We start from the raw sequence: 14250 nt of genomic DNA, 5'->3' as shown, positions 1-14250 counted from the left end.
AGCCAGTGGATTTCCAACATTCAGGCTGGTGGACTAAGACCCCAATACTGAGCTAGTGGATTTCAACCATTCTGGCACTTTGACTTTTCATTCCCAATTAAATTAAAAAAATAAGCATTTTCAACTAGAAATAAGGAGCATCGTTAAAAACTAAGACGAATGGAAATTATCCCATAGATGAAGTTAGCTACCCCTCCGAAATACTTTGTTCTTTATGTTAGACTTTGACTTTTCATTCCCAATTAAATTAAAAAATAAGAATTTTCAACTAGAAATAAGGAGCATCATTAAAAACTAAGACAAATGGAAATTTTTCCTGTATATGAAACTAGATACCCCCTCCAAAATACCTTGTTCTTTATGCTAGACTTTGACTTTTCATTCCCAATTAAATTAAAAAATAAGCATTTTCAACTAGAAATAAGGAGCATCGTTAAAAACTAAGACGAATGGAAATTATCCCGTATATGAAGTTAGCTACCCCTCCGAAATACCTTGTTCTTTATGTTAGACTTTGACTTTTCATTCCCAATTAAATTAAAAAATAAGTCCTATCATCTTGGAAGTTATTAATGTAGCTGTTAAGCCGAAAAATACTTCATCAAACTTTTATATCTTCACTCAAGGTTGAATGGAGTTATGGCTAGGGGGATGAGTCCTAAGACCATCTGAATTCATTGTGAGGAGAAGTCATAAAACCCTTGAAAGTCATTGAGGGGAGGAGTCATTGAACTCTCGGTAACTAATAATTTTATTAAACTTCCCAAAAAAATCACACGGAATATCCTCACTTTTTGAACGAATACCATGAAAAGAAAAAATCAAACGGCTTAAAACAACAGAGCCCCCTCAAACCCCGTGAAGTCATTTTAAAATGTATAACAATTATTTATTTAACAGAAATCCTCGCCTTCAATTGAACGGAAAAAATATAAGAATTATTTATTTAACAGAAATTCTCGCTTTTTTTGAACGAACACCATGTAAAGAAAAAATCACACTGGATTAAAACACGAGAGTCCTTAAACCGTAACTTTTAAAATCATGATAATTTAAATGTTAAACGGTAACCCCCGGCCCCTTGGGGCGCCTAGAGACTCTTTGAGGACCGGGGGGGTTCCTTGGGGGTGGGGGTGGGGGGATCGGAGCCCTTTGGGGTTGTGGTAAGGGACCTCACGGCTAAACCACAACAAAGCACTACTCTCGTGGAGCTCAATTCCCATTTAACTCAACCCCCATGCAACTGAATCCCCCTTGTAACTGAACCCCTGTATAACCGAAACCCCCGTGCAACTGTATCCCCTTTAACTGAACCCTCTTGCAACTCAACCCTCCATGCAACCCATCCCCCTCAAAACACTTTTCAGCCATTTCTTTTTAAATTGACAATACTTTTCAAACTTTAATTATTTATTATACAGATCACATCGGAGAGGTAAAGCTAGGTCAAATCCCAATGTCATTCTATCGTTACTTTTCAATTAAGCTATTGAATACCTTCAAGCAATGTCTCTTGTAAGCGTAAAATCTATTAAGTATCCGTGATTATTCTTTGTATTGTTGATGCAAGCATCCCATTCTTTAATTTCCCGTGAGGCATTCTTAACCATCGCAATACCTTTACGCAAATATCTTTTCGCAAAAAATTCGCAAATCTCGTAAACTAAAGAAGTAATTACCCTTTTCAAAAACATTAGTCCTTCTATTAATGAACCCATGAAACGAAACCAGTCTGATAGCATCACACAATCTCGCTCCTAGTTCCAAAAATAGAATGGATGTAGCGTTCGTAGTAATAGGTTTAAAAACCTATTAGCCAATTTTAAAAAAAAAAACAAAAACCTACTAATCAACTTACAGATGAATGACCACGGATTTAACCTAAAAAAAAACTTGTATATCATGAACTAGAAATCTATGTCAGAAAAACTTGTCCTTAAATTGCGTAAATCTCTTGGCAAAGGTGTAATGTCCCTGTAGAATAGGACTACCAGAAAAACCTGTTTGGTACGGAGGGGCCACGTAAAGGCCCTGAATAGCATAGGAAATTGCTATACCTGTACGCAAATAACATGAAAATTTCTATACCTGTACGCAAAGTATAAGGTTGATTACTACTGAGGTATTAAAAAGGGATCCCTCATATAAGGAATAATTTCTCTGCGTTTGAAGTATTAATACTTCAGTTGAAAAATGTTTAGTTTTGTCTCAGTATAAAAAGTCAGTTCTTTTAATGTATTAATTGCTATTAAAATCTCCTTTTTACAGTTTTAGTTACAATTGATTCGACCCGCTCCTTACTCACAGTTTGTTACTATAAACTGTGTGAAATGTCTAATATATAAATGAAACATATATTAAAAGAAAAAAGAAAATTTATTCAATAATTCCGTAAAGCTATGGTTGCTAGGAATAATTTTAGGTGAATATTTGAATTTAGAACACAAAACTCAATTAGGAATTATATAAATTTTTTTCCTGTTTGTACTCCAGAACACTAAAAAGATGAATTTACAAACAGCTTAAATTGCATTGTGGGACCAAATTAAGTTTTTCTATCTCAAGAATTCAAATATATAATTATCTTATAATAAACTATTGTATGGCCATTTAGATAATACATTTGGAATTTTTCTTTGGGCTACGGTTCGTGACCAATGGTTCTTGCGGGATTTTTTTTTTTTTTTTTTTTTTTTTTTTTTTGAATAACAAAATTTCAAACACAAAAAGTCCAAAGAATCATTCTGCAGATATTTGTGATACAAGAACAAATCTGATAACGCTTTTGAATTTAGTATTATAACCTGCATTAGGAACACTGCTTGAATAGTCAAGTTTTATTTCTTTAAGTCCAAACTGCCCACATTTTTTGACAACTTTAAAATCCTTACACAAATACAAAGGACACTGCTAATATAAATTCAGTTTAATAAATCATGTCATTGAATTTTGGGATGTTTGCAGGGTTTTTTTCTTTATTGTTTCGGGGGGGGGGGCTAGTAATAAACAAACTTTCTGTGATAACTTGAATAAAACTGCCAAAAAATATTGGTAAAATTTAGGATTTCGGGGGGTTTATTCAGAACATTATTTGTTACCATCAGAATCCATGAACATGACAGCATTTGAAGTAGTTGTTCAAGTTACCAATATCATAAGCTATTTAAGCTTTAAATATTCCCCCACGTAATAAAAAAATGTCTCTACCAGTATTTAAACTATTCCAAAAAGATTGCAAGTTCCTTCTTTGAGATAGCTTAAAGCTAAACGGCTTTTTCAGAGGACGCTTACGTATCCAGTAAAAGTAATAAGCATATTTACCATAGTAATGATTATCATGATGACGTTAATTTTGAAAAAAAATTCCTATTTGTACTTGAAGGAGAAGTTACCCCGGTAATAATTTACAGAGGGTTATTATAAACTTTTTGTCCAAGTGGTCTGCTTCCGATTCAAATCAAACATTGAGTTTAATAAGAAAATCCCCTCCACTACTAAAACAATTGTAAATTGTTGGACCCCTTCAGCAAAATAGGAATTCAAATCTTCCTTTGAGAGATATAAGAACTAAATGGCAACTTGCCAGTCAGGCATGAATGTGATTTCCATCAATTCTGAAAAAAAGTCATTTTTGTACTTGAAGGTGAAGTTACCACGGTAATAATTTACAGAGGGTTATTATAAACTTTTTGTCCAAGTGGTCTGCTTCCGATTCAAATCAAAAATTGAGTCTAATAAGAAAATCCCCTCCACTACTAAAACAATTGTAAATTGTTGGACCCCTTCAGCAAAATAGGATTTCAAATCCCCCTTTGAGAGATCTAAGAACTAAAAGGCAACTTGCCAGTCAGGCATGAATGTGATTTCCATTGAAAGAGAGGGATTACAATCACAGGTGCTGACATCAAGCCAAGATAAATAAAAAATCACTTTGAACTGATACTTGCCTGCTTAGCAGTTGCAATGATGGATTTGGGATAAAGATAACATTGAGCAATATTGTTTGTGGAGCCTTTTCTTCCACGCTGATTAAAGTTGATATTTTGACAACTGTCTTCTTTATAGGACATTTCTATGATATATTTAGCTCCTTAGCGTCATTTACTTAGGTAGTATTATTATAAAGACGGCGGGTACAGTGAAGATGATAGCCAAGGCCCAGGTTGTTTTTCTGCTAGGAAGATAACTCTGCGAACCAGGATTAGAATATTGGAAGTTACAATGATGACAGTGATCAAGTATGGTTCTGAAGCATAGGTGCTCCAAAAAACGGAGCAAGATTTGCTAGATGTTTTCCAGAGAAATTGCCTATGGATTCTTTTGGGTACACGAGTGACTGACCGTATCTGAAAAAGTAGGTTGTACGAAAAGTGTGGTTCGCTCTCGATTTCTAGGGCTATAATGAGAGAAAGGTTGACATGGATAGGGTACGTTCTGTGGATGAAGGATGAAAGATTGCCAATGATTGTCCTTTTTAGCCAACCGTCTAAGGCTAAAGGAAAAGCAGTATATTCTCGGTTGGGCTCGGAAGATGTGGCAAGGATAGACTTAAGGGAAATGGGAACTACCTGGGAGGGTGTAAAGAGGAAGCCTTTGAATAGATTGGGATGGACGAAGAGCGTGCATAGCTGTGTTGGCCTCAGGAGGGCTGGTGCTGCGGTGAGTTGTTAGTAATAGTAGTAGTAGTGGTACTTTAGCTCCGTATAATATTTTTTTATTTTAAACACAATTTAATGTAATTCAAAGAGCAAAAATTCGACTCTAATCTGAAACAGGACTGAACGCAACATTTGCCTGTATGAACATATTTTTCAAGACTTTGTCTATTATGACAGTATGGCCTGTCTACTTTTAATACACGTAATCTACAATTACAACGGTGGGGAATATTAGGATATTCAACTTTTTAATAGCCCTGGAAGGAAGTTTGCTGCCATGCAGGGACAAATTTTGATGAGGTATATGGGTTAATTTACAAAATTTCACACCCCCTCCGGACTTGGCGAACAATATATTTTTGATTTTTGGCTTGACAACGTACCATAGAACTAAATTTTTCCGTTGGTGTAAAATCTATTCTTTGAACCGTTAGAAAGACCATAAAAATATGGCAATGAGATTTTTATATTTTTTTTTTTTTATTTGTATTTATTATATTTTGTTTGCATTTTTTTTAATGTAGCAATGAGTAAATATTCTGTGTTTAATATGAAAGGTATTTAGGAATAACAGAAACAAACACCATCTTGCTGTATGGTTTTAAAATTGGCTTTTTGGTCGACTATAGAGCAGTTCTTTAAATGGGGCAGTGAGTCAGGATTCTGTTTTCGATTTTAAGGTATTTGGTCATACTAGAACCAAGAACCATCTGGCTGTATGGTTTTGAGGTTGGCTCTTTCGTCGACCAGGCAGCAGCTTTATTAAAGGTAGCAGTAGGACAAGATTCTGTTTTCGATTTGAAGGGTACTTGATCATACCAGAACCAAGAACTATCTGGCTGTATGGTTTTGAGGTTGGCTTTTTGATCGACTATGCAGAAGTTTTTTAAATGCAGCAGTAAGTCAAGATTCTGTTTTCAATCTGAAGGTTATTTTTTCTTACCAGAACCAATAACCATCTGGCTGCATGGTTTTGAGATTAGCCTGTTGGTCAAATCTGTAGCAGTTTGTTTTAAATGCAGCTGTGAGTCAAGATTCTGTTTTCAATTTGAAGGGTATTTGATCACACCAGATCGAAGAGCCATCTGGCTGTATGGTTTTGAGGTTGGCTTTTTCGTCGACCAGGCAGCAGCTTTATTAAAGGCAGCAGTAGGACAAGATTCTGTTTTCGATTTGAAGGGTTCTTGATCATACCAGAACCATGAACTATCTGGCTGTATGGTTTTGAGGTTGGCTTTTTGATCGACTATGCAGAAGTTTTGTAAATGCAGCAGTAAGTCAAGATTCTGTTTTCAATCTGAAGGGTATTTTTTCTTACCAGAACCAAGAACCATCTGGCTGCATGGTTTTGAGATTGGCTTGTTGGTCAAATATGTAGCAGTTTGTTTTAAATGCAGCTGTGAGTCAAGATTCTGTTTTCAATTTGAAGGGTATTTGGTCACACCTGATCCAAGAGCCATCTGGCTGTATGGTTTTGAGGTTGGCTTTTTGGTCGACTACGCAGCATTTTTTTAAACGCCACAGTGAGTCAAGATTCTGGTTTCAATTTGAAGGTTTTTTTTTCTTACCTGAACCAAGAATCATCTGGCTGCAGGGTTTTGAGGTTGGCTTTTTGCTCGACTATGCAGCATTTTTTTTAAACGCAGCAATGAGTCAAAATTCTGTTTTAAATTTGGAGGATATTCGGTAAATAGCGACGAAGACCACACTGCTTTTCCATCATAAACAATAAGTAGAACAATAGGGAATTTTTTCTAAGACAGTGGAACGCAACTTTAAATGAATATTTCGACCCTAAATCCAAGGGCCGTCCTCTGCAAAACAAATGAAGAAAAACAAATATAAAAGAAAATCATATAAAAATTCAATCGTTGAAACTAATTTTTTTTTATTTATTTTAAAATAGTCCTAGCATCATTACTACAAGGAAGTTCAACCAGGACTGGTGCACCAAGGGAAGTGAAAAAAAGACAGTTCATTCAAATGGAATAAGAAACAGTTATAGACAAGCTCTTAAAGCTAATCCTGCATTTTTCGCAACCAGCATAGAAGGTCTCTCCGTAACAGGCTGGGTGGAATTGTTTACTGTTTTTGTAATATTATTAGTTAAATGATTTCTAATTAAATTTGTATATAAGGCACTAAGAGAATATTTCCCCAGATCCCTATTTAAAGAGGTATTACTATTTATTTTGATTTTAATTTCAATTGCCTCTCGAACAACCTGCTTATGCCTAAATCATTGCTAATAAGGCAAGCATCTTCAAAAAGCATTTTATGGTTAGGGTTATCATAGATATGACAGCTTAAATCAGAATCAAAAGAAATATTTCTACTATTAGAATTTAAACCTTTAGTTATGTCATCTTTGTGTTGTTGTAGGCGTTTTTATAAATTTTGATGGGTTCTACCAACATAAAAGTTGCCACAGTCACATGGTATTTGATAAACCCCTCCTTGGCGAGTAACTGGGGTTATATCTTTACCAGGTCTTACGTGATTCATGATTTTAAAATTTTAGTAAATACTACATAAAAATTATTTTGTGTGCAATCTTTTTTTTAAACTTGCAGTGACTTTTGGAATATATGGACGGTAAATTATATTTGAGGGCTTGGCGGGAACTTCACATGGTAAAAGACCCTTGATTTTATGGGAGTGTCTTGCCAGTCTTCGGCTAATTTTATTGTTAATAGAGACAATAGGATAACTGTTTCTAAAAGTATGTCTCTAATAAAATTTAGTTTACCTGTGATGTTAGATTCAGAGCAAACATTTAGGGCACGATTGACAAGAGAGGTAACAACAGCTCTTTTAACTTCTGGGGGGTGATTGGATTTAAATGTAGATATCTGTTGTTTTGTGTGGGTTTCTGTAAATTGTAAAATCCAGTTTATCAATGCTACGAATTATTAATAGATCAAGAAACGGTAAATTATTCGCATTTTCAATTTCTAAGGTAAATTGTAGATTTCGGTCATATGTATTAAGGTCATCTAGAAAGTCCCTAAGTTCATTTTCACCATAATTCCAGACCGATATTACATCATCCATGTAACGCCCCCAATAGACATGTTTTAAAAAGTATGAATTTAAGCCCCAATTTTCAAGGTGTTCTGCATAAATATTTGCTAATAACCCAGATAGCAGCGCCCCATGGAAATTCCCTTTATTTGTTGATAAAAAGAAACACATTGAATATTTATCACAAATTTTGACTAGGAACATTAAAACCTTGTAATCTATTCCTGTTATTGAATCTTTGATTAAATGATAGTTTTCTTCTGTTTTATTTTTTGATAATTGCTCAGATATTGCTACATCAATATTAGTATGCATATAAACTATGTCAAAAATACTTACTATTGTATTTTCTGAAATGCTTGCATTTTTATGTTTTTCCACTAAATCTACCGAAGTACATATGTATGGTTCCTGGGAATAGAGCAAAGGTTTGAAGGCTGTACATAACCACTTTCCAATATTGGAAGCAGGTGCTTTCGTACATGCTACAATTGGCCTTAAGGGAATACCTTGCTTATTTAATTTCAGTAAACCGTAAAATTTTGGGAAAAAGCTACCACGGGGGAAAAATTTATTACACAATTGTGGGGTGACTTTGCCATTTTGTTTTAGATTCTTTAATTTGTTTATAATTTCATTCGCAAACTTATCAATATGGTCATGAGTCATGGTAGTATATTTATTTTTGTCTTTTAAGTATGAATAAAATTTCTTGTCGTAATCTAACGTATCCATGACTACAAGTGAATTCCCCTTGTCTGCTTTTGTTATTATTAAATAAAAAAAACAAGTTTTTCTAACTGAAAGTAAGAAACGACGTTAAAACTTAAAACGAACAGAAATTATTCCGTATATGTAAAGGGACTGTCCCCTCCTCAACGCCTCGCTCTTTACGCTAGAGTTTTTCATTGTTTAAAAAAAATAGATTTGTGAAAAAGTCAAACTTTAGCGTAAAGAGCGAGGCGTTGAGGAGGGGACAGCCCCTTTTATATACGGAATAATTTCTGCTCGTTTTAAGTTTAAACGTCGTTCCTTACTTTCAGTTAAAAAAACTTGTTTTTTTTATTTAATTTTTGAACGTTCTTGAATTAATGTAGGTTTTGATTTTGGCTCACCGTACATGAAGAATTTAAAAAAATTGAATATTAATTTTACTTTTATTTGGTTAAATGGCTTTCTCGAAACCTGTTTAATTTTATTTACGAACGTTTTTATTAGTAATAAATATAGCCTACGTAACTTACGAATTAACTTACGTAACGAACCTCTATATTCTTATATTTTTAATACGTACATTAGAGGGTTCGCCCCCTAGTCAATACCTTGCTCTTTAAGCTAAAGTTCGAATTTTGCTCCAATTCTTTAAAAATAACCCCTTAATCACAAATGCCGTTAATTATAATAAATAGCTCTTATAAAAGTACTAAATAATCTTTGGCTTAAAGAGCGAGGTATTGACTAGGGGATGAACCCAATCATATACGTAATGTTTTCTGTCATTTTAAGTTTTGATGTTGCTCCTTACTTTCAGTTAAAAAACTTGTTTTTTTTTTATATAATTTTTGATCTTTTTTTAAATAATGCTGGGAAATCCGGCTCCCCCTTCATAGCAATGTCCCTTCTCCGATAAAAACTTCCTTTACGGTAAGATCCTCCCACATAACCCTCGACCCACTCCCCCCCACTACCAGAAAAAATCCCCTCTGAAAACGTCTGGATACTTCCCACAAACCAATACTATATGTTAACATTGGGTAAAGTTCATAACTTTCAGCCCTCCCCCTGGGGACTTTGGACGATTAAGTCATCCTAAAAGACAGTTATCATATTTTCGACCATGCTGAAAAAAATGGCTATCTCAAAATTTTGATCGGGTGACTTTGGGAAAAAGTGAGCGTTGGAGGGCGCCTAGTTGCCCTCCATTTTTTTTGGTCACTTAAAAGGGGCACTAGAACTTTTAATTTACGTTTGAATGAGCCCTCCCATTATATTCTAGGACCACTGGGTCAATATGATCACCCATGGGGAAAAAAAACAAAACAAATAAACACGCATCCGTGATCAGTTCTTCTGGCAAAAAATGCAAAATTCCACATTTTTGCAGATAGGAGCTTGAAAGCTCTGCTGTAGGGTTCTCTGATACGATGAATATGATGGTGTGATTTTCATTAAGGTTGTATAGCTTTTAGGGGGTATTTCCCCCTTTTTTCGAAAATCAGCCAAATTTTCTCAGGCGCGTAGCTTTTGATGGGTAAAACTAAACTTGATGAAACTTATATACTTAAAATCAGCATTAAAATCTGATTCTTTTGATGTATCTATTGGTATCAAAATTCCGTTTTCTACAGTTTCGGTTACCATTGAACCGGGTTGCTCCTTACTTACAGTTCGTTACCACGAACTGTTTGATTTGGTCATACCAGAACCAAGGACCGTCTGGCTGTATGGTGAAAATCCTAAAAGAATATAGCTGTTCGAGCTTAATATTACATTTGTGAAAATGTTTATCATAACAAATATAAATACTTGCAGGATTATAATTGTATAAACATTTTTCTTAGAAACATAATACAGTATGTCTTTATACGATTTTTTTGTAGATGTGTGCATTGAATATTTAGTCAATTAAATATTTAATTATGTCTTAAAACAAATTTAATAACCTGTATATAATAGATTATAATTTAATAATACATAATAATTGTTTATACAGTTTAATTTGTATTAACTTATTTATTTTAATATTGAAATCTATTTATCGCTGTACAGTATAAATGAGTATAAAGTTGTAATCGAAAAATTTATATACAATTGAACATTTGTAAATGTGTTTATTAAATATGACAACTATTAAATATATTTAATACTTTGTAATTTGCTAATCTATAATCGTCTATAAAATATATTTAAATTGTAGTCTTTGAAGGTTTTTAGATTTTGCTCTATTTGCCCTATTGAATATGTTAAAATGAATCTATTAAATATATTGTAATGCTTGGGATGATTTGTAATGAACTCGTAATGCATTCTTGCTATAAAATTCACTGCGTGGCTAATTTTTTACTAATAATATATTTCTGTAAAAACTAGTATTTTCGGGTTTTCTCTATAAGTCTATAAATTGAAACAGTTACTTAAGTGATTTCTTAAAAAGTTAATATTAAATATATTATATTAAACAGTTCGTTGTAATGAACTGTAAATAAGAAGGGACTTTATATCTTTTCCCAGAAGAAAGGTTGCGGATGCGTGTTTATTTTTTTTTCCCCCCAAGATTGATTGTACCGAATGGATGTTCCTAGAAGATCAGAAGAGGGCTTATTTGATCAGAAATTAAAAGCTTTAGTGCTTTCTTAAGTGACCAACAATATAGTGACACTGGAAAATGGCATTTTCTGCCATTTTGTGGTGCCATCCTATGATTTTGCCCCAAAGATGACCAAATTGTCATCTTTAGAGTGTAGGTGTAGGTGGCATTTAGATTTTTGTAATGTTTAAAAGTAGTTTTTTTTTAATGTTAGTGCCACTGAGAGGAGAGGAGGTGGGATTTAAAAAAAAAAAAAAAAAAAAAAAAAAAAAAAGATGACCAAGTTGTTATTGATTGATAATTCTGAGATAGCCAATCGGTTTAAAAGTATTATAATAGAATTTTTGTTCTTTTTATACTTTTTGGTATATTACTCTTTATATTTTAAAACTTTTTACATTTTATAATAAAAATTTAATAAAAAATTAAATGATAAAATAATAATAATATAATAAACATAATAATATAATAAAAGTGTAATAATAAAAATGGCATCTAAAACAACTTTTCATATTTTATATTATATATTGAGCTTCCAAGTTACAGAGTAAGATGCCACTTGGTATTGCAGATGCCACTTGAAGATGCCACATGCCACTTAGTGGCGCATTTGTTCCTAAAAAGTCACATAGTTCTTACTAGATTAACGGTTAATATTGATATATTAATGCTTGATTTAACTAAGTTGTTTCATTTTATTTTTAACGATTATTTACACGTTATTTTTAATGATTATTTATACGATACGTTATTTTCAATGACGTATAATTTTGCATCAGCTATTGTTAAGAAGGCGCAGGGGATCATTGTGTAGGTGGGGGAGGAGTAGATGCATTTCCATGTCCAAATTATCTAACTCTTCAAAAACACTCAGATAAATATACAGAGGGGTATGGGGGGTGAAAATTAATCTCTTTGCGGGATGTTACCTCCATTCCTATTGCCGAGAAATGTTTTTGATATTTAATCTAAAGCTTCATTTAACTAAACTAATTTGCTAAAATTTATAAAATAATATACAGGGATGCGCAGGTGCGCATCAGCTATTATGAAGAAAGGTCAGTGAGACATTTTGTAAGTGGGGGAGGATAGCAGATGCTTCAAAGCACAATTTATGGAATTATCCAGTAAGTTTATCGCAGATCATTTCTGGTCCTCGTTCTCGGTGCAAACAAAAAGCTCCTCCCACTTATTTCTTCACTTATGGATCAGTGTGTTTGCGTGTATCAATGAGAAATGGTTACAAAGTGCATTATTCGTCATAGCGGGTTTCCACTTATTTCCGATTGTTTCGTGTCTGACTTTCGTGTCTACCCGTGAAAAGATCTGATGCCGCTTATGTTTATATCTGCAAAAACGTTCTCCAGAGCACTCGCACCCCGGTCCGGGTTTTTATAATGGGTGAGATAGGGAATGATCATACTGGATAATTATATAAACTGTGCTTCAAAGAGTGCATTTTAATGCCCAAATATCATTACTCTCATTAAGCCTTCCAATAAATATAGAATGGGTTTTAGCAACAGGAGGGGGGGGTCTGCATTCTACTCCTGCTTTATTGTTTGGTGTCCGGTGTTATTATTGGTGCTATGGGGGATTAGTGCCCCTCACATCGTGACAGTATTTTTCTCTGTAGCATAAGATAATGCAATCATATGCCTACTGGCACAGAGGTGGAAAAGTCGAGGCGGAGCATCACGAGTCTCACGAGGAAATTTTTAGGGGAAAGGGGGGGAGGGCTACCAAGAGCCTTATTTTTAGGGATTTTAAATGGAAATACTTCTCTTTTCCTATTTATATACAATGTTTCAGTGTATTTAAACTTTTTTTATGTAGTGTATTTAAACATCAGAAAATCCTCTTGTAGAGATTGTGATGGTTTCAGTTGCCCAGAAGATCAAAAGTAACGAAGAATTTCAGCAAAAAATTTTAATTGAAAATGTTAACTAAATATTCAAATTACGTCCAAAATTATAACTATAATCCAACATAGTGTAAAGAGTGAGGTATTGACGAGGAGAAGAACCCCCCTCATATACGTAATAATTTCTGTTCATTTTAGGTTTTAATATTTTTTCTTACTTTCAGTTGAAAAAACTTGTTTTTTTATTTAAATTCTGATCGTTTTTTAAATAATGCTGAGAAATCCGGCACCCCCTTCGTGGAAACTTCCCTTCCCCCATTAAAAATTCATCCATAGAAAGATCCTCCAACTGAACCTTCTCCCCCTGCCTCCCACTAGAAAAAAATCCTCCTGAAAACGTCTGTATACGTCCCAATAACCAATACTATATGTAAACAATGGGTAAAGTTCACAGTTTGCAGCCCTTCCCTCGGGGACTCTGGGGGACTAAGTCATCCTCAAAGACATAGCTATTAGATTTTTTCGACTATGCCGAACAAAATGGCTATCTCAAATTTCGATTGGGTCACTTTGGGAAAAATTTAGCGTGGTAGAGGTTATAGTTGCCCTCCAATTTTTTTGGTCACTTAAAAAAGGGCACTCGAACTTTTAACTTCCATCCGAAAGAGCTCTCTCGCGATATTTTAGGACCACTGGGTTGATACGATCACCCCCGGGAAGGAGAAAAAATAAAATAAACACGCATCCGTGATGTTTCTTCTGGCAAAAAATACAAATTCCACATTTTTGCAGATAGGACTTTGAAACCTATGCAGTATGATTCTATATTACACTGAATCTAACGGTGGGATTTTCTTTAAGATTCTATGACTTTTAGGGGGTGTTTCCCCCTTTTTTCGAAAATAATTCAAATATTTACTGGCTCGTAACTTTTTGTGGGTGAGACTAAACTTGAAATGAAATATATTTGAAATCAGCATAAAAGTCCAATTCTTTTGATGTATATATTGGTATTAAAATTCCGTTTTTTAGAGTTTTGGTTACTATTGAGCCCGGTCGCTCCTTACTTACAGTTCGTTACCACGAACCGTTTAATAAACCAAAGTAAGTTAAAAAAATATAATACTTTAGAAAAAAAATGGGTTATATATTTGCACATTAGGGGTGGGGGTGCGTGGGGTAAAGTATAGCGGGTTGGCATGCCTAATGTGTTAGGTACAATTATTCCGCATATTATGTAGTAAGAATTGTTTTCTAACTTCACACTCTCCAAATACTTTACCCCCACCCTCGCTCCCTATTTGCAAATATATAGCCTAAATTATATATTTTCCATCTATTCTGTTACTTCTCTTTGTCTTGTGTCACGCTAAGCTGAAAAAAACTGACGAAAAAAA

The 14250-nt window shown here is 34.0% G+C and overlaps 1 protein-coding gene across 1 annotated transcript in view; it reads left to right on the top strand.

Moving 5' to 3' along the window:
- Positions 1 to 14250, top strand: part of LOC148940513 (disintegrin and metalloproteinase domain-containing protein unc-71-like) — a 426194-nt gene that overhangs the window by 21882 nt on the left and 390062 nt on the right. The gene's annotated exons all lie outside the window — the stretch shown is intronic.

This window comes from Artemia sp. Qi Xiang Cuo, chromosome 19, assembly GCF_049724085.1.
Source record: "Artemia sp. Qi Xiang Cuo chromosome 19, ASM4972408v1, whole genome shotgun sequence".
Lineage (NCBI taxonomy): Eukaryota > Metazoa > Arthropoda > Branchiopoda > Anostraca > Artemiidae > Artemia > Artemia sp. Qi Xiang Cuo.
The sequence above is the reverse complement of the archived record's forward strand: the minus strand, read 5'-3'. Positions and strand labels throughout refer to the sequence as shown.